The sequence below is a fragment of the Pogona vitticeps genome, chromosome 4 (genome assembly GCF_051106095.1).
Source record: "Pogona vitticeps strain Pit_001003342236 chromosome 4, PviZW2.1, whole genome shotgun sequence".
NCBI lineage: Eukaryota > Metazoa > Chordata > Lepidosauria > Squamata > Agamidae > Pogona > Pogona vitticeps.
Genome location: NC_135786.1, coordinates 19,034,499 through 19,061,532, shown reverse-complemented (window position 1 = coordinate 19,061,532; position 27,034 = coordinate 19,034,499). Strand labels below are relative to the sequence as shown.

Below are 27,034 nucleotides of genomic sequence, written 5' to 3'. Positions count from 1 at the left end.
TGGCTTTGGCCAAGTTGCATGCGTGTGCGTGCGAGCACACACACACACGCACACACAGAGAGAAGAAAGGAATGGTAAAGAACTTCTGAGTATTTTCTATCTGGAAAACCCTGAAAAGAGTCAATATAAGTCAGAATTGATTTAATGGAATGTGATTATTAAGATACACAGTAAATAGCATATACGGTTTTAGCAAATCCCATATGCATTTTGATTCTAGTAAGTTAATTACAGCTACAACTAGAGCTGGTTTGCAACTGTGCATGTCTTCTTCTGCTTCTTTTAATATTAGATTTCTTTCACCTTTAAATCCTTCTCTTCAGCTCCAATGAGTAAAAGAAACATCACATACAATTCATTAAACATTTTTTTTAAAAAATGCACAAAATTACAGATGTTGTTCAGAGGTCAACAAGGCTTCCCAGCCATGTCAAATGCATAACATAAAGGTGTTATGATCAGCCTAGAGTTTTGCTTTTGTTTTCTTGCAATTTTTCAGCTACTCCTTGGGCAAAAGTTTGTTTTTATCTTGCTGTCACTTTCATTTGCCCGCTGAGATGTCATCTCATGGCCGGTTCTGATTTGTGATGTCATTTCATTTACCGTATAATCCGTGATGGATGGGATCATTCATGTGACTGGTCCAGGTACCAGGTTAAAAAAGAATAGCAGTTGCCCAGGGAGCTAAACTGGGGAAAAGGCGAGTATCCATAAAATTAAAACGTGTTCAGGGAAAAAATTTGTCACATCAAATAATTGCTATAGCTGTTATTGAATATTCTAAAAAGGAATATTGGTAAGTTATAACTAATAATATTGATAAGTTATAACTAGAACTGAGACAAAGTGAGGTGCTTTCCATAACATTTTTCACTTTTATTATGAAAAGTTTTCTAGATTTCCAAGAAAAACCATTGTTTGGGGGAGGGTAACAGAGGCAAAAACATTTGAACCTCTCCTGCAACACCATTCGGAATGAGGCCAATGTATTGGCATGGTCATCATGTAGCCAAATCTGGTTGGCTGTTCTTTGCAATGACATCATTGTAACAGTTCTGCAATCCTTGATTGGCAAGGAGCATGGAAGCAGAATTATGACAAGCCATTTTGCATGTGTTTTTTTTTTAAATGGTGCCAATGGAGCAGTCACAAAAGGACATGAATACATAGGCACCAATGAGGCGAGCAGTATGCAAGGGAGACCGTTTCCTTCCTCATTCTCCACAAAGCTTTCATGTGAAAGATGTAAAACCAGAGAACATCAAGAGTAGCATTAATTATACGAGAAACCCCTCACAATAATCCTTTGGAGAAGGAACAATGGAAGCACTAAGGCTTTCTGTTTGCCTTCCAATAAGAAATGGATGCCAGGCGGTAATGATAACAGTTCCACAAAACTTAAACATCTCAGGGGTTCCCTACTTCCATTTTAAAAAAAGGTCCTGTCATGGATGAATAAATGTTAACAGTGGCCATACCAAACAAACTACACAGGAAGTGCTGTTTTATATGTATTGCTGTTCTCCTTCTCTCTCTCTCTCCTTTTTGGTCAATACTTTAAAGATGGTTCTTATTTCAGAGCAGATATTGATCGTGTATAGGTTACCCCCCCTCCCAGTTTCATTTGTCATTTGTGATATTATAGTGTGTTATCGTTTTAAAGCTGTAATAGGAGAGGTGGATGGGCTGAGAGCAAACCGGTTGTCTGGCGCTTTGATAAATAGCTTGATGGTCTTTGTTTCTGCAGCAGTGAGCAGTTGGCTGCTATTTGCTTTACCTTTTATCCAAGAATAACTGTGTGATGGGTTCTGGAAGTGAACAGTATCATTTTGTCAGATGTGGTTCAGAACTAGCCGGGTGGTCCTTACAAAGCAGCGGAGGGACTCGACAGGATGCTAGCAAAGGCCCTGTATAAATCTGGAAACGGCTCAGGCTCCACATGGCTACCTTTGCTTGAAGTGTGCTCCAGACTGTTTTTAAGATGAGAGGAGAGGAAATGATGAAAGAGATGTCTGTGTGAGGGAAGAAGGAAAATGTGTGTATATGTGTATAGGTGAAGGAGAGGAAATGTACCTCAAAAGCTATTTTATTCCTCCCAGAGGTGGAGAGGAGCAAAGGTAAAATATGAAGAGGGATACACACGGGAAGACGTGATTATGGAGTCACAGTATGTGTCATACAGAGTCATTATAATTTCTTTTTAATTATGAATAGCAGTTTCAGAGGTTATGTCTGAAAGCAAGAAGAATGTAGCAAGGAAGAACTCTGGCTTTCTTTTCTCATTTGCTGTTTTAATTGTTTTTATGCGAATCTAAACAGAGCCCTGATGGGTCGAATCGAAGCTGTATCTGATGGTGGTGGTGATTTTAAACAAATTCATTCATTCATTCATTCAATTTATATACCACTCCATTGGTGCAAGCACTACAGGGGAGGTGGGGTTACACAGAATTAAAACGTACAACTCTCAGTGCCCCACAGTGATTTTAAAAAATACACACGTGAACATAAGCACAAGTAGAAAAATACACCAGCATAACAAAATACCATGTTTATTATTATGGCGAAGGCATTATGATAAATAGCTGCGTTTAGGTATATGGGGTGCCATTTTTAAAAAACAAAAATAAGGCAACCAACATGGTTTTTGTGTGTGTTTTATTTACAGCATTTCCTTGCAGGCTAATGTTCCACAAAAATTACTAGCCATGCTGCTGGATTGCTCAGTGGTTTAAGTATCTGGCTGCAGAGCCAGAGGCTGGGCGTTCAGTTCCCAACTGTGCTTCCTTGACAAGAGCCGGACTCGATGATACAAGTACCTTAGGATCCCTTCCAGCTCTGCAGTTCTAAAATTATTGTTGTTATTCTTATTTTTGAAGGTCCTTGACTACAGTGATCCCCTCCTGCTCATCTGTGTTTGCAATTTGTACCACAAATCTAGCGGTGTCTTCTTTATCATTAACCATCAGAGGCTAGAAAAGACTTTCATTCGCTCATCCAAGAACCTTATATTCTAATCTTATGGTTTATTTTAATTGTTGTATATTGGCTTGGGGTGGAAACTTGAGTTTACATAGGAGATGATAAGATTTACCGGTAATTTCAGAACATATAGGATTAAACAAGTGGAGAGTCAATCCTGTGGATTCAGTCAGTCTTCTTCACACTTACAGAATTCCTCTCTTTCTTTCACTGGTGAGTAATCATCTGAGACTTCCAAAGTAAGATTGTTGTTTTTAAAATTCCTAGAATGCTTAGCTTATTTTGTAATGGCTAGAGCAGCTTCTACTGGCATGTCTTTTCATTTTTTAATTGTTTGATTGGAAAAGGTATAAGAACATAGAAACAAGTCATAAGCCACTAAAAGAAAATGGTTAGAACACTGGGTACAAAAAGAATAAAATATTGCAAATAAGGAGACATCAATTAAGTCTGGGCTAAAGAACTCACTACAGGGGGGGAAAAAGAGAGATTGTGGGAGAATTTGAAGTGTATCTATACATTTCGCCTCAAAGGTCTTTCCGGAAGCTTCCATGCTATGATGGTAATGTATAGAATACGCTAGTGATACATGTGATTAGAGATAGGCATGAAAGCAAAAAAACCAACCAAACAAACAAAAACCAACAGCCTCAAAAACACACCCAAATTGGGCCATTTTGTGGTTCCTTTGGAGGCCCTTCAGCGAAATGTGCATGCCCAGAATGAAACCAAAGACCAAACTATTATTGGTGTTGGTAATTTTTCTGCTTCATAATTTGTATGTTTTGGGACTTCCAGGTGCTGTAGAATGACTCCCACATGTATCAGAGATAAAATCTTCAGCTGATTCTTCTCACCACCCCCTTCAGGTTTGGCAAAGATTGGATTTGGGATGTCCAAGCAAATCCCCCCCCCCCCAAGAAAGTGCTCTTTAGCAGTTGGCTAAAGGGGAGGGGACCTGCTTTGTGGAGCTATAACTCAAGATGTCCCAAATCCAATCTTCACTAAATGGCACAGGTGGGGAGAAGGGTCAGCTGAAGAGTTGCTGCAGGTTTGGCATCTGTAACTCATGCAGGGGCCGTTCTACCACTCCCGGAAATCCCAAATTGCACAAACCATAAAATGGTTCATTTCGTTGGAAAGCTCATGAAATTTCATGGTTCATGGTTTGTAAATAGGGATGAACCAGGAAGCACCAGGAACTTCCATTTTCCTAGTTCATGTCCATCTCTGCATATAATGATGTGATGAAAGTATATAGGATATGCTATGTATTTTTCCACTTGAGATGTCTTATTTAAAGCTCTGCATCTACCAGACATCCTTTGCTTGTAACGCACAGCTTCAGTAGCAGTCCTATTTTACTTGTTTTTATGATGTCTCCTTTGTTTAACCAGATGAACCAAGCAGCACATCATTAGAAGTAGAGCTCCTCTAAGAGGCAAGATACATCGGTTATTGTAGGAGGAGCTTTCTTCCCGCCACATGTCACACATTACTTTGCTTTTGTTTGGCGTTTCTGTACTTTATTGTATTGCAAATTCACTTTTAATTTATTTTGCTATTGTTCTTTGGTAGCTAAACACAGAGCTTTTTTCTAAGTTCATTTACACAGGCACAGAGTTTTGAAGAAACTGTGTGCCCAGAGGGAAAACATTGCAATAGCCAAAAACATGTCATTCGAATAATGTTTGATGTGACCTCCAGTTCCTGAAAGTTTTGGCTTTTTGGTTAGCAAATCCCTTCAGTTTTCTGCATTAGTGGCCTCCCTTTTGAATGTTATGATGGCTGTTCTTGAGGGACAATTTATTTGATTCTTCTTAAACTATCTTTCCTACAATGCCTCCACCTCACACATTCACTTAATGCTTGAGGGTGCTGTGAGGCTATGCCATGATTCCTGTCACCACTCCGCCGCAAATGTGACTCCTGACCATATAGCCATTACCCACGTATGGAAGCTCTACATATGTCATCTGTGGTGTGAACCATAACTTTCAGCAAGTCCTGAGTTAATGCATCTGTTAAAAGTCTGGATCGTATTTTGTTTTTAAATGTTAAAATGCTGCCCTTTAAATTGCCTTTTTGCAGTCAAGATTTCAGTCTAGATGAATCTAGATCAATCGAGTGGGTCTCCAGATCGTTGAATTTGGTATAGATTTGTGGCCTTCAGGTGTTCTTTCAAGTCCTTACAGGCTTAACATGGCCAGAAATGCTCTCAAAAATCCACCCTGGCAGACTTTGCTGGAAACCTGAGTGCCAGTTATTATGGCTACTTAATATATCAGCCCACCCCTAATAAAATTCTTGACCCAAAAATAGAGTACGATGCAGGTCCACATTTGCATATTTGCAAACATTTAGAGCAGGGGTCTCAAAAATGCGGCCCGGGGGCCATTTGCGGCCCGCCGGATGATAGTTTGTGGCCCCCGCCTTGCCTGCCCCCCTGAAGTGCCCACGCGTCCTCTGCTGTCAAGAGTCAAAAAAAGCCTTGCCTTGCTCACCAGCTCTCTCCCAAGACAGCGCCTCTTGCACCCTCCATCCAGAACTGCCTTTTTTTGAGGGGGGCCTTCAGAGGAAGGTTGCCGGACCTCCATGTGTGTGTGTGTGTTTGAGGGCTCGCGCCCTTCCTCCTCAGAGCCCCAGCCAGGTTAAGGGAACTCCTGGGCAGCTTCCTCGGGCTCTTGCTCCACTTGGCGGAAAATCTGATGCGGCCCAGCCTCACACAGACTCTGCCTCCAGCGGCCCCCAGGTAAATTGAGTTTGAGACCCCTGATTTAGAGGGTGTTGAAGTTTATGGGTGAATCTACTGCCGAATGTTATGAAAATGAACAGTTCCAACTCCTAGCTCTATTTCCTTTTTTGAAAGCAGAAGTTTCTCCTCTGAGAGGGATGGGCTACCCTATTCTCCTCCTCCTTTTCTGGGAAAGGGGGCACCTCCATGTCTAGAATGCATGGAAGACAACCTCACTTGTGTCAGCCGCCAAATTTATTTGTTACCGCTCAGTCAAGTCTTACCTGTAATTTCTTGTTACATTTATATCCTATATTTTCTCCAGTGAGTTCAAGGGAGTAAGCATGAGTCCCCTCTCCCCACTTTTATCCTGCAATTCCCATGGGATGGATCAGGGTGAGAGAAAGTTACTAGCCAGTGACACCTTAGGAAAGTGAAATTTATTACACCCTGCAAGTTTGACATCTGAGGGGGATTTGATACCAAGTCGTCAATGTCTTAACCTAGTATTCTGATCACTATGGCCTATTCGGGTTGAGAGATTTGCAGCATCCCCTTCTCTGAGACTTCAGAGCAAAAAATGGAGACCAGAGGACAGGAGTCAATCTTTCTTTTGATGTCATGGACAAAGACGGCGATGAAAGCAAGCACGACACACAAACGAACACCTTTGTGCTCTGTCCTTGTGCCAAATGGGAATGGGTCAAAGAGGAAAGCCCAAATCTAGAGAAAACAAACTTTGTCCTCCTTTCTTTCCACTCACCCTGAAACCCATTGCATTTCCCTGAAGCTCCAGCCTTTGCCCTGAGACTTGGCAGCCTTTACACCACATTAGCTTTTCGGCATGGCAAAGAGACAGACACTGAACTCTCAACCCAGAGGCTCAGAGCTGGTAGGGTAAAGGTTTAGTTGCCTGGAGAGGATAGCACAGAGCCCATTCCTGTTTCCGTAATCATCTCCACCGTTTTGGCACTGCTGAATGGAGCATTCTGCTTTCCCGCCAAAACATTCTGGAACAGAACCAACGGGTTCTGCTCGTCCTTATTAATGATTCCAATTAATATTGTGCAAATGAATACACTTTGAGAAGACTCTCTGTTCCTTGTTTCCGATCGGCAAAAGTACACTGAAATTCTGGCACTGAGTTTTGTCTCAGCAGTTAAACTGTCAGGACAAATAGCAGCAGATTGAGCCTACAGATTCTTCCTCAGAAATCACAAAAGGGCCTTCAACAGCTAAAATGCTCACATTTTCATGCCATTCACAGCATGGTGGGGGTGTTTTCTGTTTGTGTTTATAAGGACGTTTTTTTAAAGGACCATCTTGCTTTCCATTTCAAGCAAACAACAGCTTTCTTGAGAACGAATCCACCCTCCCTCCTCACAACTCCTTGCTTCTTTTCATATCTTCAGTGATTTCAACCCATGCTTACTTTCCAGATTGGATTTTTAAAAATACTTGCTGGTTTAAAAGGTTTTTGTCGTTGTTTATTTGGTTACAGTGGGTGCGGGTTTGTGTGTGTTTGTGTGTATCTGTGCCAGCCTAAATTTAAAATGATTGATGTCCTTAAAGCAAAAAGTCCATACTATTAGAACAGGGCTATAGGAGGCAGATGAAATTCTATAAACTCTATCTGTTTAGTTTCAAGGGCAGCCGGGAGGGGGGTGGCGGTATTAGCTGCATGATCAGTAAGAAGATGCAAAGTTGGGTAACACTTTCCTTGGGTCATCAAAACAATGTTTTGTTTTGTTTTAAAAGAAGAGAAGTGGAGGCAAGCTGTTGTATATACCTCAGCACTCTTTATTCTGCTGAGCTTTACTAAATATGTACAAATGGCCAGCTCATGTAGGCTTCTGTGGGACTCAAAAGCTTGCTCCTTCCCCTACTTTTGAATACTTTGAGGGCCCAACTCTGCTATTCATTTGAGTGTGTTTACGTTCAGGAATCCATAGTTAATTGTGCCCTGTCCACTTAAATATACCCTAACTGCCAAACTGTCCCCTCTTTTTCCTTAAATTAGGATAAACTTTCCACCAGGAATGCCTTTAGAGGCCTGCTAAGGAGCTGTATACATACCAACCTGCTTAATAAAGCCATTATGGTAGCAACATCTCCGTGGTACCTGAAGTACCACAGTACTGAAGGTTCAACAGCCAACACATGGGCAAAAATGTATTAACACAATAAACTGGCGAGTAACAGATCCCAGCTGGAAATCGAGAGGAGAAAGTTTAGAGTAGCCCTTACCCACACAAGTAAGACAGTGGTGGCCAGGGTGAAGGTAGGCAAGAAAACAGTTTAAGGGGAGGGGCAAAACCTAGTGGCATCTAGTGGGTATAGGTTCTGCTATGCAAATGAAGAATAAATCTCAGTTTGAGAACCCAAATTAGCCCTAGACTGTGATGTTGAACTCTCTCTATCAAGAGCAGGCAAAAACCCATGGCACAGTGGTTAAACCACAGTACTGCAGTGAAGACTCTGCTCACAACCTGAGTTTGATCCTGGGCTCAGGTAATCAGCTGATGGTTGACTTTGGAGATTGGTAAATTGAATACTCAGCTCTCTGGCAGAGGTGGGGCAGTATGTAGCCTGCATAATTAAATTGTAAACCAGCCATCACTATGTGGCAATACAATAAGCAGCATGCTTTGCTTTGCCTTTAGCCCGTGGTCTACTAGAAGTAATAGCCCTATTATGTCACTATTTAAATCTGTTGTACATTGCTTTGGGAACCCTAGTGGGCAGAATAGCCATTGCTAAATACTAGCCATTACTATCTGTCCATGCATGAATAAATCAATGTGGCCCCATCCACTTACACACCATTCCTCTCCCCAATCTCTCTCTCTCTCCCTCTCTCTCTCTCTCTCTCCTCTCTCTCTCTCTCTCTCTCTCTCTCTCTCTCTCTCACACACACACACACACACACACACACACACACACACACACACACACACACACACACACAGATGGGGAGCATTACATCAGTAGACTCCTTGCTGGGGTATACTGGGAGCTGCAGTTGAAAGGTATAATTTCTACCATTGTTGCTTCTCCCTTCTTCTGCCACCTGAACCAGTTTCTTCACCCTGTCTAATGGTAGGGCTCTTCCTGGCCTCACCTGCACCCTAGTATAGCATTTGTTCAGCCAAAGCTTGAATCATCAGTGCCAGTGGAGGGGTGTTCATAGATGAGTTTTTCTAGTACTCCTCCAGTCCTGAGCCTGTCCGGTGTGTGTATGTTTTTCTCTCCCTGAATGGAGCCACGCAAATACTCCACCTTTCCTCCATGTAAACAGCCAGAAAATCTTTGGCAGAAACTTCCCCTTCTGATGCATTTTAGCTACTCACTTTTGTGCATCTGTCAAGCCTTTGCAAGAAGACAGATATGTTAAAGCTCTCTGTTGCTATATGTAGGCCCTAAAACGAAGAATGTTAAAACAGTTTTTTGCCAGCACGTAGAACATGACTTTGTAAAAGAACTTCCTGTGTAACTCATTACTGTGTGGTGGCCAGCATGTTCTTCTCGTTATCACTGCTCCTGTTGTGAGGATAATTAGTTTGTGTGTTATTAATGATCTATGTGCTGCCTTGTCATTGCTAGCAGCCCAGGAAAGTTCAGAGAAATGGCCACTGCTGATATTGCTACTATTTGTTGTTGTTTAGTTGTTAAGTCGTGTCTGACTCTTCGTGACCCCATGGACCAGAGCACACCAGGCCCTCCTGTCTTCCACTGCCTCCTGGAGTTGAGTCAAATTCATGTTGGTTGCATCGATTACACTGTCCAGCCATCTCGTCCTCTGTCATCCCCTTCTCCTCTTGCCTTCACACTTTCCCAACATCAGGGTCTTTTCCAGGGAGTCTTCTCTTCTCATGAAATGGCCAAAGTATTGGAGCCTCAGCTTCAGGATCTGTCCTTCCAGTGAGCACTCAGGGTTGATTTCCTTTAGAATTGATAGGTTTGATTTCCTTGCAGTCCAGGGGGCTCTCAAGAGTCTCCCCAGCACCACAATTCAAAAGCATCAATTCTTCGGCGGTCAGCCTTCTTCATGGGCCAGCTCTCATGTCCATATATTGCTACTGGAAAAACAATATCTTTGAAAGTGCAGACCTTTGTCCGCAAGGTGATGTTTCTGCTTTTAACTTGCTGTCTAGGTTTATCACTGCTTTCCTCCCAAGAAGCAGGCGTCTTTTAATTTCGTGGCTGCTGTTACCGTCTTCAGTGATCATGGAGCCCAAGAAAGTAAAGTCTGTCACTGTCTCTATATCTTCCCCTTCTGTTTGCTAGGATGTGATGGGACCAGTGGCCATGATCTTAGTTTTTTTGATGTTGAGCTTCATACCATTTTTGGTGCTCTCCTCTTTCACCCTCATTAAGAGGTTCTTTAATTCCTCCTCACTTTCTGCCATCAGAGTGGTATCATCTGCATATCTGAGGTTGTTGATATTTCTTCCGCCAATCTTAATTCCAGTTTGGGATTCCTCCAGTCCAGCCTTTCGCACGATGTGTTCTGCATGTAAGTTAAATAGCAGGGGGACAATATACAGCCTTGTCGTACTCCTTTCCCAATTTTGAACCAATCAGTGTTTCCATATCCAGTTCTAACTGTTGCTTCCTCTCCCACATATAGGTTTCTCAGGAGGTAGATAAGGTGATCAGGCAGTCCCATTTCTTTAAGGACTTGCCAGAGTTTGCTGTGGTCCACACAGTCAAAGGCTTTTGCATAGTCAGTGAAGCAGAAGTAGATGTTTTTCTGGAACTCTCTGGCTTTCTCCATAATCCAACGCATGTTAGCAGTTTGGTCTCTAGTTCCTCTGCTTATTTGGAATCCAGCTTGTAGTTTTGGTAGTACTTGTACTTCTGCTACTATTTACAAAAAGACAAAATCAAGGAGTGTCTGTCTTACCACTTAGGATTGATAAGAGGATGATGTAGAATCTGAAAATATCTGTCAGAATGCCTCTAAAATGTCTTAAAAGTGGCTTTTAAAATAGCTAGAATTAGTACCAATTACCCACCCCCAAAATTTCTAATTACTGGTAACTGTCAGAAGAAGACTGAGACTTGAAAGAGCAGCAACAAAGGAACTAGGAAATATCATCAAGTGTAAGGATGTCACTGGAGACCAAGAACAAGATAATCTACACTCTTTTATTTCCAATCACCTTATATGGGTGTGAAAGCTGGACTGTAAAGAAAGCTGACAGGGAAAAAAGTATTCATTTCAAATGTGGTGCTGGAGGAGAGCTTTCTAAATACCCTGAACTACCAGAAAAAGAAACAAGTGGATCCTAGAGCAAATCAAGCCTGAACTATCTCCGGAAGCAAAAATAATGAAGCTGAGGCTATCCTCCTTTGGGCACATCACAAGAAGGGAATATTCCCTGGAAAAGGCAAATAATGGTTGAAGGCAACATGAAAAGAGGAAGATGAAATATGAGATCGACTGACTCCATAAAGGAAGCTACAGGCTTGAGTTTACAGGAGCTGAGTAGGTCTGCTGAGGACAGGAAACTTTGGACAACAACATGTTATTTTTAAACAGTTACTTCCAAGGTCTACTTTTTGCTTGTGTCTGTGGGTAAGCACCGCATACTGTTAAAGCACAGCAGAATAGAGCTCTGGATAAGTTGGTCTGAGAAAAGATGCAGCTTTACATATAGCAAGACCCTTTATCAGTGGGATCAGTATCTGCTGATTCACTTATCTGCTGCCTGAAAATACTAAATAAAAAAACTCAGAAATATACAGTGGTGCCTTGCATTACGATGTTAATTTGTTCCAGTGAAATCGCTGTAGATTGAAAACGTCGTAAAGCGAAATTAAAAAGCCCATAGAAACGCATTAAAACCCGTTTAATGCGTTCCAATGGGCTGGAAACTCACCCTCTAGCGAAGATCCTCCATAGGGCGGCCATTTTCGCTGCCTGTGCAGCGAGGAATCTGTCCCAGAAAACAGCAGGGGGCCATTTTGTTTACCCAGTGGCCATTTTGAAACCGCCGATCAGCTGTCCGAAAATCATCGTTTTGCGAAGAATCGGTTCCCGAAGCAGGGAACTGATCGTCGCAAAGTGAAATTCCCCCATAGGAAACATCGTAAAGCGATCGCAAAAGTGATCGCAAAAGGTTCGTCGTAATGCGGTTTTGTCGTTAAACGGAGCGATTGTAAAGCGAGGCACTACTGTATATTGATACTGTATGTATTTCCAGGGTGTATTTCCCTCAACTGGCCACTAGAGGTTGCCAGAGACCATGCAATGAATCGTATTCCATAGTCCCATGGTTTCTTGCATCCACTGTGAGGGTTTGGAATCAATCCCCCATAGATATTGCGGCCCTACTGTACTTCTGTCTCAATCCATGTACATCAGTGCGCCCCAACCTTTTTGGAGCTGCGGACCGGCTGGGGAGAGCAAGCTCCATGTGACACGCCTGCCGCAAGTGTGACACCCCCCTACGTGAGCATGAAACACCCACCATGGGCTCAATGTGCTCTCCGCAAGCATGACATGCCTGCTGCAAGCACAACACGCCCCCATGTGAGCACATGGGCGGTGTGGAGATCTGTATCCACAGCCCATTTCCGGCAAGTCCACGGACTGGCACCGGGCCGCAGACCAGAGGTTGACAACCCCTGATGTACATAGAACTTGGCAAAAGTTTCCTTTTTGATTGGTACTCCCAGAATCATGTCTGGGGGATTTGGGACATTTTAGTTCAAAAAAGTAACTCTTACATGTTCTGCATTTAGAACTTTGAAGGTAAACACCATTGGCTTAAACTTGGCCAATAAACAAATAAGGATTCAATATGTAGCCTCACCTGGCAACATGAGGCATGGATGGGAGGATGGCAAAGAAGAGTCCCATTAGTCAAAAGACTTTGGTTCCTTCCAGCTCTTGTAGTGCAATCTTACGTGTGTCTACTTAGATCAAATCCTGACTGAGTTCTATATATCACACTGTAGCCTTAATCTAGTAATTTCAGCGTAGTAGCCAAAACATATTTTGCTTGCCGCAAAGAATAGCCATCTCCATTTTCCCCATCTTTTGACACGGTGCCATTTTACAAGCCAGCCAAACTCAGCTTTTGGCAGGCCTTGGTTTATTTTTCTCTCCTCTTTCTGATTTTGTTTGGCATTTGCATTGAGGGAGAAAAATACAACTGAAGCTATCTTTTAAATATCCTAGTTCTCTTAGACCTTTCTCCTCCTAAAACAAAATCTTGGATGCAGTGGAGAGACTGCACATTGCCAGGAGATTTTGCAACTTGATTTTTAGATCAGAGGGTTTCACATAATTTGGCAGACATTTTTTAAAATCTCCTGGATGGTGTTGCCCATGCTATACCCCTGAGCCCATCGGGTTGCCATCCTTAATTGCAACCTCACAAAGAATTATGGTGGTTTTTTAATTTATGATTTATTGCAGATTGTCTCCATAGCTAAACTGAAAGGTTTTTTTTTATTATTATTATTATCATTCTAATTCTGTTTTACTTGCTGTTCAGCTTCATAGTCATTTTTAAAATAGAAAAGTCATATAAAGCTAGTACCAATGAATAAATAATACAGCCAAGACATGATAGATTCCCAACTGTTCAGGTTGGGATCTAGCATTCTTCTTTATGCATTGATTAAGTTCATATCGCAAAAATAAGCAGAGAAGTGTCCTTGATAGCTGCTGGACAATTATGCAGTTCCCTTTCCTTGGAATCATTCCAAATACAGAACACCCTTTATTCCATTTGTCTTGGCTTGGAATCCTTATGGTTGAACCAATTAAGGAAGAGATATAGTGATATGAATTGCCTGTGAGAACTGTTGTGCTTTAATGTTGGCTTCCTAGATCAACCCTACTGTCTCTGGTCAAAGCATGGTAAGATCAAGCTAAACAAGTTGGTTGGGTCTGTATTTAGAAGACATCTGAAGTGCTAAAAGATGTCTCATATACTCAACATAAGCTTTCCCCGTTTTCACATTTTCCAGTTTGCTTGCATTGTTTAGTAATTGGTCATGGGAGGTAAACATGGACTCCATTGGCAAGTCCAATTGGCCACTGCACAAATTGTTTCCTTGGAGGGTTATCAGCTTTTAATTATAGACTCAGTTCTTGTCTAGTTTGACCTCAACAGAACTTAAAGAGAATCCGTTTTATCTGACAACTCAGAGTAGACAGTCAGTGATCAGAATCAGTATATGGCAAGGTTCCTTAATTTTTTTTTCTGCAACAAAACCATACTTTTCTGTTTTATATATGATGCACTGTGAAGGATGTACAGTATTGAGAAGAATCCTTACTGAATTAAAAATACAGTACTGTAAATACAAAATAGTGATAAAAATAACAAATAGAAAAATATGAATATGGAAAGAAGGAAAATGTTCTGTATTTATATCCTGCTGTCCCTCCACTAAGCTTTAAATAGTGTATATGGATTTCCTGGCCACTTTATCCTCACAAGAACCCTGTTTGATAGGCTAACATGAGAGAGGGTGACTGGGTCAATGCCACCCAATGAGTTTCATGGCTCAGTGTGAAGTAGGAACTGGATCTTCCCCATCTCAAACTTACACTCTAATCACTAAACCTCACTCACTGGCTTTGTCAAATTATGTTTCCTAAATCAACTGATGGCTTTTTATTGAAGGGGAGTTTGAATAATCATAATCATAATCATGATATACTTGAAATGCTACCACATACACATATTAATAGGCAACACAGGCAGAATTTAGTGAGGCATCCAAGCACTGTCACACGAGTGACACCGAAATGCAGAGCTGCTTGTCATTTGCACCCAGAAGATGAGGGTGAGGAAAGAGGCAAAGAATCACCTCTTGGAAATGCATCTTACAGTGGTAAAATTATACCATTCTGAGTTGTCTGAGTCTATAGAGCCTAAATACATGCTGTGTTTAGTGAGCTCTTCAGTATTCATGAGAGCCTGCCGCTTTGCTGTATGGCAAGATGAAAACAATACTCGGTAGGCTTTCATAAACGACATGGAACGGAGAGACTGATAGATGATTCGGGTCGAATGCTGCATAGCTGGGTGCGAACATCATATGTATATGATTTACCAAACACAAGATCTGCTAAAACCTTCCAGTCCTTGCTTACAGGAGAAAGAATTAGAAGGAGTGTAGAACAAGAGAGAAAATGAAAGGGTAAGAAAGCCACAAAAAAAAGTCTGTCACGTTCGCCCCATGGAATTCCCCATTCGGCTTTTTTTAAAATTGCAATATTGGAATGGAAAGATTAATAAGATTGTCCAAAGCAAGTACATTCAACTTAAATGGATGTGATTTTGTTATGAATGTGGAAGTGCTGAATGCTAAACCTTCTTCTTTATACTTCCCTTTCCTTGCCAGTTGATAACTCTCTTTGAGTTAAAGATTGCTGAGTGGGACAGGAACAGAGCTTGGAAGTAACTAGTTAAAAAGAAAGTTATCTATAACTGGTTCCTTTTATATAATTAGTGTAACTAATAGTTGCAGTTACTTTTCAAGTGTAACTCTTGAATACTTTCAAAAAAGGTTATAGGCATGTTTACAGGAATTTTTCAGGTTATATCAGTCCTAAGTGTCAAGGGAAGTAGTCTTTGATTTTTTTTCCGTTTGTATTTTTATAAATATTTCTAAGGCACAACATTCTAACTGTCTGCTAGAGAGAACCAGCAATACAATGGGTTAGTAATGCAAAATGCAGCAAACTATAGTGTGGCTGGAGCAACAATAGCAATAATGGCAACCTGATCACTAATATTTACGTAAGTAACAGATAACACAATTAGTTTCTTCTAAAAAATTATGGTCTGAGCTCTAAACATGAGGCACTGCTGGAATATTCCATAAAACCTTCTTCTTCCATGTCATGGTTTGGCAACTGGGCTTGTTTTAACATCTTATGACCATGTCACAGGTAACATGTTAGCTACATAGAAAACCAGACTCTTCTTACAACATAATGTGTGGGCACATCCAGTTGCCTCGGTTTTTCACAAGCTAAGCAGAGCTTAGTCCAGCTGGTGCTATGATGGGAGACCAGCTGGCAGCAACTCTGGGGAGTCAATGCCAGTTAAAATTGAGAGTACTGAGCTAGATGAATCAATGGTATGATTTGCTATACAGCAGCTTCCTATGTTCCAGTCTAACATACAGCCTCCTTCACAGCAGTGATACAGTTCTGCTTGGCCCATGCTGTAACTCTCACATTACAAGCTGAAACTAATTTATGCACACTCTGATTCTTTGAGAAGGGTTAGGAGTACCTAACAAGAAGTTCTCAGTGCATTCACCAAAAGAGGATCTCTAATTTTCTTGGAAAGAAGCCCAGTGGTTAAGAATGGGATTTTTTTTTTATTTCGTATACTACAAATCCCATAATTCTCCATTGTGGGAGTTCTACCTGACTTAATAATAATCATGTGTCATCAAGTCAATTCTGACTTATGGCAACTCTTTTCGGGGCACAGTACAGTACAGAATACTCAGAGGTGGTTGCCCAGTCCCTTCTTCTGGGGGCGCCCTGGGACTGTGCAGCTTGCCCAAGGCAACACAGGTTGGCTCTGATCACAGGAGGCACAGTGTTGAATCAAACTCCCTGGCTCCACAGCCAGATACCTAATCCACTAAGCTATCCAACCAGCTTGACTTACAGATACCTATATGTAGCTCACCTGGGAGAAAAGGCCTAGCTCCTCCCAAGCTAGAACCACTTTAAAACATTTTTGAAAAGTATTTAAAAATCTCTAAACATAGCATTCCTGAGACACTTATTGTTTAAAAGCCTGCCTGACAAAGGACGTCTTAGGCCTACAACACAAATATTTTATTTTATTTATTTATTTATTTATTTAATTTATATGCCGCCCACTCTACCCAAAGGTCTCTGGGTGGCTTACAACAATTAAAATTCAATGCAATAGAATAAAATGATTAAAATACAGTTAAAATACAATTAAAATACAATTAAAAAATACAATTAAAATTGCCATCATTAAGACCCACAGTTAATGTTATTTCAATTAAAAGCCTTCTGGAACAGGAAGGTTTTGACCTGGCGCCGAAATATCATCAGTGTTGGCGCCAGGTGAATTTCAGTTGGGAGGGCGTTCCATAGTCTGGGGGCAGCTGCCGAGAAGGCCCTTTGTCTACAAGCTGTCCCTCTTACCTCCTTGAGGGATGGCTCTTTCAAAAGGGCCCCCTGGCTAGATCTTAACAGCCGGGTAGGCTCATATGGAAGGAGGCGGTCCTTCAAGTATCCAGGGCCCAAGCCGTTTAGGGCTTTATATGTCAAAACAAGCACTTTGAATTGGGCCCGGACAGCAACTGGTAACCAGTGTAAATTATACAGAATCGGCTTGATGTGCTCTCTGGCGGCCCCACCACTCACCAGCCGCGCAGCTCGATTCTGGACCAGTTGCAGTCGCCGGACCGTCTTCAAAGGCAGCCCCACGTAGAGCGCATTGCAATAATCAATACGAGATGTTACCAGTGCATGTGTAACTGTCATGAGACTCCGCTCGTCCAGGTAGGGTCGTAGCTGGTATAGTTTCCGCAGCTGGAGGAAGGCGCCCCTGGCCACCGAGTCCACCTGGGCTTCCAGTGTTAGACTGGGGTCCAGGAGCACCCCCAAGCTGCGGACCCTGCCCCTTAGGGGGAGTGTAACCCCATTCAGGACAGGGAAGTGGCCCTCCAACCTGTCCGGCGAAGCACCCACTAACAGCACTTCCGTCTTGTCTGGATTGAGTTTCAATTTATTAACCCTCATCCAGTCCATTATCAGGTCCAGACACGAGTTCAGCACAGAAACCGCCTCACCTGGATTGGTGGAAAACGAGAGGTAGAGCTGAGTGTCGTCAGCATATTGCTGACTCCTCAGCCCAAACCTCCTGATGACCTCTCCCAGCGGTTTCATGTAGATGTTAAACAGCATGGGGGACAGTATCGAGCCCTGAGGAACCCCATGACATAAATGCCATGGGGCAGAGCAACTGTCCCCCAGCACCACCCTCTGGATACGGTCAGCTAGGAAGGAGCGGAACCACCGTAAAACAGTGCCCCCAACTCCTAACCCAGCCAGCCTATCCAGAAGGACACCATGGTCGATGGTGTCGAAAGCCGCTGAGAGGTCCAGGAGTATCAACAGGGTCACACTCCCCCTGTCTCTCTCCCGGCAAAGGTCATCATACAGGGCGACCAAGGCTGTCTCTGTACCAAAACCCGGCCTGAAACCCGATTGAAATGGATCCAGAAAATCCGTTTCATCCAGCAGCGCCTGGAGTTGCCCGGCCACAACCCGCTCCAACACCTTGCCCAAATAAGGGAGGTTCGCCACTGGTCGGTAGTTGACCACCAGCCTTGGGTCCAGGTTAGGCTTTTTAAGGAGTGGTCGAATTACCGCCTCTTTCAAGGCGGTAGGGACCACTCCCTCTCTCAGAGAGGCGTTCACGGCCTCCTGGACCCAAGTGCGAACCCCCTGGCAGATCTTCCAATTAGCCAAGATGGGCAAGGGTCGAGCGGCGTGGTGGTAGAACGGACAGATCCAAGCACCCTGTCCACATCCTCGGGTCTCAACAATTGAAACTCATTTATAGGAGATTAGCCAACCTAACTTCTCAGGGTTGTGGTTTTCATAGCCTGGAAGCAACTACTGAGTAGGCCCTTTCTTACATGTTGCAGGAGACATAAGGAAATGAAGCTTAGTTCTGGGCATGGCGAGGATGCATTCCTGCATCTACCATGTGTTCATCCTGCATAGTTTCTGTAGAGTTTGAAAACCCCAACAATGGGGAAGGTCTTTAAACCCAAAGGTCAAATTCATTATGGAGAAGTTTTCAGGAGCCACCATGCAGTGATGGGGTAAGTGAGTGAGTGGCTGAGTCGTGGGACAAAAATACCAGTAAATTTTAGCTTAACTCTCTCTTTGAAGAAAGGGGGAGGCCACCTGGAGAAATGCATATGACTGGCTCGTGACCCTGGATAGCTCGGATATGGCCCTAAGGCCTTATATTCCTCATCTATAATGTGCTATTAATTTAAATAATACATGGTCAGCAAAGGGATGAACCAAGGAACAAAGTGGGCCTTCATTTTCCATCACTGAACCTGTGAAACCTCTAATATTTTGCTTGCTTGAGATGGGCCTGTATCCTATCTCAAAGCAGCATGAGTAGGTGCTCTAGATATATAATCGCAGAAGCTTCTAGAGCAGTCCTCTCATATAAAGGTCAGAAGCTGCACCTTCAAAAGCAGCAATGTATAAACTAAAAGCCTCACAGGAAGCAAATATTCTAACCTGTCCAGCCAGCACTTCAGGCCCAATGAAAGAGAACCTTCTCATCAGATTCTGAGGGAGGGTGTTTCCTCTGATTTAGTTTGGGAAAGAGCACCCACTGGTCAGTCTGAAAGTGCAACCAGGCCAGTGTTTCTTGCAGGTTAAAGCAACCATGTCCACTCTGGTGTGGGGCACAACCCTTACTGTTAATCCGGGGGCTAGATGTAGGCTACAGAGCAGTCGTTGGTTGTTCCTAATATAAAGTCATTTCCTATTTCCATTTGCTGCACAAGGCAAGCTTTGGGGTGAAGTTTGAACTTTTATGTGCAGTTGCAGCAAATGAGTCCATGCCAGTATTCCCTGCACACCAAGGTGACGACTCCAGAGTCGTCTTTTTTTTTAATTAAGGTTCTGTATTGTAACTAGTCAATGTACATTATTGGGAGAATGAATGTCAATGCCAGTGCTTTTTCTTCCTCTCCTTTATCTTTGTCAATGATTCAAAGACATGATTTATGGTTAGTCTCCGTCTTTCAGGATCATCCATCAAGCGCTGGTTCCACTACAGGGTTCCAAGTTGTAAATCATGCAGAAAGGCTGTCACTCATCTCGATTAACCCCCTCAGAACAGGGCAGGGCTGGGTTGGGGAGGCAGTTGAAGGAAGGTAAAGGGCCCATTCTTTTGCAGGACAAAATGCAAAGCCTTTCATTGCTGCTACCGTAAGAACACTGATGAGGTACCAGCCATCTCAGCAATTAATTCTCTTATGCAATACAATAATTAGTGCAGAGGGCAATCAAAAGTTAATTAGGCCTAGCTCCACCCTCCTTGTTTTCCAGGACTGGGGGTGGGAGAGAAGATACTAGAAAAATGCATACTGTATGTTTAACATTTCAGAAAGGAAAATCTGGGCAACTTTGCATACCATAGAAATCACATCCATTTGTGACATTCTCCTCTGAGCATGAAGAGGCAGTGCAGTGGTTCCCAACCTTGAGTAACCCAGGTTTTTCTTGGATTGCAACGCCCAGAAACCCAGCCAGCACAACTAATAATGGCTTTGGGGAGTGCAGTCCAAGAAAACCCGACTAACACAAGATTGGGAACCACCTTGGATGTAGACAAATCTTTAGCCACTTTATGATGTTTCACCTGCAGTTCAAGACTGATATGCCAAATGGTGGGTGAGTCATAATGACCACAATTTACACAAAATAGAATTTGCACAAAATGTTTTGTCTATGCTCAAAAGTGTTTCTTTTTTTCTTTTTGTGCAACTAAGCACACACACTCTAGCTCTACTTTTTTCTTCTGATCCTCCCACCAACCTTGTGACTACTTTCACTAGTCTTTTTTAAGAGTGCACCCATTAATTGTATTTTCCTATTTTGCTTGCTTTATGGAAATGGTTAAAAACCACTCTTAAAATGTACAAAATATCTCCGAGACTGACCCAAAAAAATTCTCTTGATGAGGAGAAAATATTTTGCTTTGTCTTTTTTTTTACCAAGTGAAAATGAGCCAAGTCAAGATTTATAACCCTTGTCCTTTTTTTTTGGTTCCTCTACGACTGGAGATTGGTCATCAGTGCGCGAGTTTAGGGGCATCAGCTTTACAGCATAATGCTCTGTTGTATCCTGTCCAGTCTCCAAGTCTTTTTCATACAGCCAGTAAGCTACTTTCCTTTCTCTACTTTCTATTTATTTTATTCTGAATAATCACTTGTAACAATCTGTACTTTTTGTTATATCACCAAAGTATGCTATTGTTCTTTTGTGTCATCAAATTGCTTCTTATGTGTCATCAGTTTGGAGCCCTAAGAATTGCTGACTCCAGAAGGTCCTGTCGCTAACAGCTCTGTTCAGCTCTTGCAACTACAAGACTGTGACTTCTTTTATTGAGTTTATCCATCTCTTATTTGGTCTTCCTCTTTTCCTGTTACTTTCAATTTTCCCTAGCATTATTACCCTTTACAGCGAGTCTTTATTTATTTGTTTGTTTGTTTATTTGTTTGTTTATTTGTTTGTTTATTTGTTTGTTTATTTGTTTGTTTATTTGTTTATTTGTTTGTTTATTTGTTTATTTGTTTATTTATTGGACTTATATACCGCCCCATAGCACTACAAGCACTCTCCGGGCGGTTTACAATTTTAATTATACAGGCTACACATTGCCCCCCCAGCAAGTTGGGTACTCATTTTACCGACCTCGGAAAGATGGAAGGCTGAGTCAACCTTGAGCCGGCTACCTGGGATTTGAACCCCAGGTCGTGAGCACAGTTTTAGCTGCAGTACAGCGTTTTAACCACTGCGCCACGAGGCTTCTCTTCTCACAATATGTCCAAAGTATAATAGCCTCAGTTTAATCATTTTAAGTTGCTACTGAGAATGCAGGCTGGATTTGGTTTAGAAGCCACTTGTCTTCCTGGCAGTCCAGATTTTTTTATTCATGTGCTTTGTTGGTCACCATCTTGATCCCAGAAATTCTTAGCATTCTGTGATAAATCGACATTTCAAAGGCTTCTTCTTTTTTTTAATTAAAGCCAATATTTACATGCCATACAGTAGAACCAAGAATGCATAGCACTGTACAATGTGCATTCTTTTTGTTATCATATTTCATCCTAAGGATAAAGCAGTGTACCAGCGATGGCCTTATCATTCTGTAGTGTGTGTCTGCAAGAATTCAGAATGGAATCTCAGCAACTGCTGCATGTGAAGTGGTAGGCTGCAGACTATGCAATCTGCCCCAGTGTGCAGGTACACACATTTATATCAAGGACAGGCAAGGGCTGACCTTCTATATGTTGCTGAACCACAACTTCCAAAAGCCATAGCCTGCACAGCTAATGGTGAAGAAGAGCCCAGCAACATCTGCAGAGCCACATCTGGCATTCTGATCTACATGACAGATATTTCTGTCAATCAACGTCATCAAATGTTGTAGTGCCTAGGATGCAATGCTGTATTCTCATAAATTAGAATAAGCTCTACCAAATTCAATGTCATTTATTTCTAAGTAGACATGCATAGATTTATACCGCCTTTTCAACTGTGTTCATGCAGTGAACACAGTTCACTGCATGAACTGTAAATGCACCTATACTTGCCACCTTAGCTTCTAATAACATACGAGCAGGGCAAAAAAAATCAGGAAGAATGGTAATACAGAGAATGGACAGAGTTCCTACTCCAGTCCTCTGAAGATGCCGGCCACAGAGACTGGTGAAACGTCAGGAAGAATAACCTTCAGAACACGGCCAAAGAGCCCAAAAAACCCACAACAACCATCAGATCCCAGTCGTGAAAGCCTTTGAGAATAGAATGGTAATACTTTGTTGTTTAGTCGTTAAGTCGTGTCCAACTCTTTGTGACCCCATGGACCAGAGCATGCCAGACCCTCCTGTCTTCCACTGCTTCCTGGAGTTTGGTCAAATTCATGTTGGTAGCTTCGATGACACTGTCCAATCAACTCGTCCTCTGTCGTCCCCTTCTCCTCTTGCCTTCACACTTTCCCAACATCAGGGGCTTTTCCAGGGAGTCTTCTCTTCTCATGAGATGGCCAAAGTATTGAAGCCTCAGCTTCCAGTGAGCACTCAGGGTTGATTTCCTTCAAAATTGATAGATTTGTTCTCCTTGCAGTCCAGGGGATTCACAAGAGTCTCATCCAGCACCACAATTCAAAGGCATCAATTCTTCGGTGGTCAGCCTTCTTTATGGTCCAGCTCTCACTTCCATATGGTAATACTAGTACATGTGTTTTAACAGCATTTTAAAAAGATGTCCCCCAAAACAAGAAAATATAAAGCTGAGACAGTGATTGATCAGGACGGAATTGAGCAACAAAATGTGTGACACCATCACTCTTTCGGTTCCTCTTGCAAACTGTTTGTGTGCATGTTTTGAATAAATGTCAATTACAAATGTGAAAAATGAGGTTTTGCTTTAAAATCAAAGAGAGGCTAGCTCTCTGATTGACCTTGTGGTGACTACAGAATGAGTGCAAAAGCCATTAGCAGCTGCTATTTCGGGCCTTATAAATTAGCAGTTCTTTCTTCCTCTCCATCTCCTTTTATTTTCGTGGACAGGAAGACAGCAAAAAATGAAATGTGTAAGCAGAGTGGGAGATGCTTCTGTAGCACTGCTCATGCCCCAGCCTGAAAAACTGGGGACATCTCAGGCCGGTTGGCTTATCACCCAACTGCTTGCTTCTCATGCACTATGGGTCAGCATTTCTCGTTTGATTTCAGCTGTTCCTTTCTCCTTTTTCAGGACGTTCCCTCCTCTTTTTTTTGGCTGAGATCAGCACAGAAGATTGTCACTTCAGAACAAAGAAGGGTGGGTGGGGACACACACTATGAAATGCAGAAATACACTTACAGCATCATATTTTCCTGTGTTTAAATGTGTGGAGTAAGGGGAACATATATTATGTTTCCAGTTTTGGCTTAATTTGGTCCAGGGCTTAGCAGCGCAACTTATTTCCAGTGCCTAGGCTCAGTCTGGATTTATGTGGCCTTGGTGCCAAGATTCAGGATGAAAAAGGTTGTATGAATGCACATATTTGTCCATAATGGGTGAAATGATGATACAGAAAGTCTCATTATTTTTGTTTTTTAAAGATAACCAAGGCTTCAGTCCTGTATTCATATTTTAGACCATTATACTAGAGTAGAAAAACTAGTAGGGAAGTGAAAAACAGCTTGTCTAATGGTTTTGTCCAGCTTCCATAATGTTGGCTTCTGGGCCCTAGAATGCTGTATGGGAACATAAGAAAGTGCCTTGTACTGAGTCAGACCTTAAGTCCAGTTAATCCAGTATTACCAACTCTGACCAGTAGCAATACTCCAGGATTTCAGACAGGATTCTTTCCTATCCCAGCCCTTCCTGGAAATCCTTGGTATTCTGTAGTGGTCTCTCATCCAAGTCTTAAACAGGACCAACCCTGTTTAGTGACATCCACTAAGACTGGTGCATTCAGGTTGGAATGGTGGTGATCTTCCCTGTCTTGATGTCCTCTGGAGATTAGCATGTTGTGAAGCTGTAGCAGCTATCACCTGAATATGTAATTCCTTTTACCCCTTAGAAATGGCAGACCCTTTTCCACTCCTGCACATATTTAAGATTAAGCAGCAGGACTTCCAGGTCAAGGAAGGTAAAGCCTAGGAATGTATAGGTCTCAGCCATCTATATTTGCAGATATAAGCCATTGGTTCTTTTGTGATTCCAACTGCAATTTGTGACAATTTTCTGTATGGTCGTGCTTTGCCTAGGTTTCCTTTTCCATATAATTTTTCCGTCAGATAGCTCTCTGGCAAACCTCTGTGGCCTGTCAAGGGAACAAATGAACCTCAGGGAAACTGGCTTGATTGTGTATTCTTTTTGCATATACCTTATGCTTTTTGTCAAAAGAGAAAAAGAGAGCGAGATCTTCATAATCTATATTTATATATCACTCAGCAAGATCATATTGAATCCTCTTTACTCTGCCGGTAGAACCACCCATAGTGTTTGGCCTCTCCTATATTTTAGCATTTAGTCACCTAACTCCAGGTGACTAGCAAATGCAGGGTCAACAGATTAACACACTCATTCAAAATGATTTATTCTATTCTCTCTCTCTTTTTTTTCTGCTGAGCGCAGATAGGTTGCCCTGCTGACTAGGGCAGAATAAATGGGCGATATCACCGATTCAAAGCATATAACCCTTTGTGTAAAAGGACTAGTTTCTTAAACAGAGGGCTGCACCTACCAGCCCTCTGTGAACCCAGTGAATAAAAATAGCTTATAAAAGATGATGGTGGCGCGGGAGGGAAGGAGAGGAGATCTTTTCTCTTTAATGTGAACAGAAACGGAATAAAGAGTTATGCATCTAAAGGGATTAATAGGAGACATCAAGAACGACTTTAATTGTCCTTGTGCGAGATCACTCTCTTTTTTTTCCTTAAGTATCATCCGTCTCAGGTACAGTTATAAATTAATGCTCATTTTATTCCATCCTAAATTCCTCTGGCCAGTTGGGAATGGAGGGTGGAGGGAATTACTGTGGTACTAAAATAAGATTGGGAATAAATTACAGCCCGTCATCTCCACAAGATCTTAATTAAGGTATATTCCTCCAGTATAAAGCAGTGTAGCCTAATTGACACACTGAGGCAATCACCTTTAATTTGGACTTTTTAAAAAAAGCATATGTGTGAGTTCAACAGCTTAGAATTGTATTTTTTAATACAGTGCTAAAATGGGGATACTTTTATTTAAGGGTATGTAGTTAAGGAGGATTATTGTGATGTGAGTAGTCTTGACTGGCTCTGGGTTCAAAAGGCCGTTTGGGCATGAATAGCACAGTCAGTAGCAAAAATGCTGGTTGACATAGATATCCTGTTCCCCTTTGGCCCCCGAATTAGCAGGAAACAATGCAGCAACGGTGGGGGTCTCCTCCAATCTTCTCCCCACTCCTTCTGGTGAAGCAGACAGCTCAACAACCTTTGTTTGGACTTTCTCCCAGCTGCTTGGGAGCTGTTGCGTGAACATGATGTGTTTGGACCAGGGATCTAGTATGGTACAGTATGAGTTACTTGTTAATCTACCCAGTGACACAGGCCAAGCCACTGAGGGGAAAAAAGTGTAGCTAAAATACCACTGCATCCATTGTGTGCAAATAGGAGCTGTTACCTCAGGGTAACAGCCCTGAAATAATACGCTGCAAGCTGTAAAGCTACGCTGCCGAGCTATTCCTTCAACTATCCATCTCTCATATTGGACAAAACGAGTTTGAATTGATGCACCCTGTATAAGTGGAGCGTGCTATATGACTTTTAAAGCTTTCCTTCTCTTATTGAATAAATGGCATTTAGCCCTTGCAATTTCTTCTCACTAAAGAGAGTCACCGATCCATGCAAGTTAGGGGGCGGGGGGAGGGGAAGGGTTGACCTTGAAGACTTTTATGCCTATATATTCCATTCCTTGACATCCTGTTGGCCTTAGTCGTATTCTCTAGGACCTCCACCCTAAGCTACCTTCACTGTCAGAAGATGGGTCTGAAGGAAGTCTGCCTGCCAAAGCGAGTCCTGCTCAAACCAGCATCACCTGCTTTAGCATCAAAGCCATGTGGAAACTGTACTGCAAAATCATCAATCAAGCTATAATGCAGTCAGCAGCTTATCCCGTCATTACTCACTCCAGCTGGGAACTTTAGACCCAAGGGCACGTACTTCAAGGCAGTAAGAAGCCAGGGAGGGGAGGCCACAGGGCTGATGGTGTGGTTCAAGAGGGCTGCAGCGGAAAAGTTACAGTAACTTGCCAAGACAGATTCAGGTATGTCTGCTTTAGCATTCTAAGAAGACTGAGGGAATAAACGGTAGCAAAACTGTATTCTCGAAGGCTGTCACGGCCAGGATCTGATGGTTGTTGTGGATTTTTCGGGCTCTTTGGCCATGTTCTGAAGGTTGTTCTTTCTGCTCTGTGAATGGACAGAGTTCCTGCTCCTGTTCCTCTGAAGACGCCGGCTTCTTCCTGGCGAAATGTCAGGAAGAACAGCCTTCAGAACACGGCCAAAGAGCCCGAAAAACCCACAACAACCATCAGTAGCAAAACTCTTTGTGATTGTCCACCACTCCGATAATCATAAGCAAGGCTTGGAAATGTAACCTTTAAAGGCTACAGTGGTGCTGGAGGAGGCTCTTGGGGGTCCCCTGGGCTGCAGGGAGAACAAACCTATCAGTTCTGAGGGAGGTCGGCCCTGGGTGCTCACTGGAAGGACAGATCCTGAAGCTGAGACTCCAGTACTTTGGCCATCTCATGAGAAGAAAAGAGTGCTTGGAAAAAAAACTTGATGTTAGGAAGGTGTGAGGGCAAGAGGAGAAGGAGACGACCGAGGATGAGCTGGCTGGACAGTGTCTGCGAAGCAACCAGCATGAATTTGACACAACTCCGGGAGGCAGTGGAAGACAGGAGGGCCTGGCGTGCTCTGGTCCATGGGGTCACGAAGAGTCGGACATGACTAAACGACTAAACACACAAACGCTACAGTTCCCAGA

At 42.6% G+C, this 27,034-nt stretch overlaps 1 protein-coding gene across 6 annotated transcripts in view; it reads left to right on the top strand.

Moving 5' to 3' along the window:
• The window catches only part of TSHZ2 (teashirt zinc finger homeobox 2), a 424,686-nt gene that overhangs the window by 215,129 nt on the left and 182,523 nt on the right, over positions 1-27,034 (top strand). The window contains exon 1 of one of the 6 annotated variants that reach the window (XM_078392171.1): positions 26,112-26,312. The exons of the other annotated variants lie outside the window; for them this stretch is intronic. The gene's annotated coding sequence lies outside the window, so the exon portion shown is untranslated. Of the gene's footprint in view, positions 1-26,111; positions 26,313-27,034 lie in introns of those variants that run through there. 6 annotated transcript variants of the gene reach the window in all.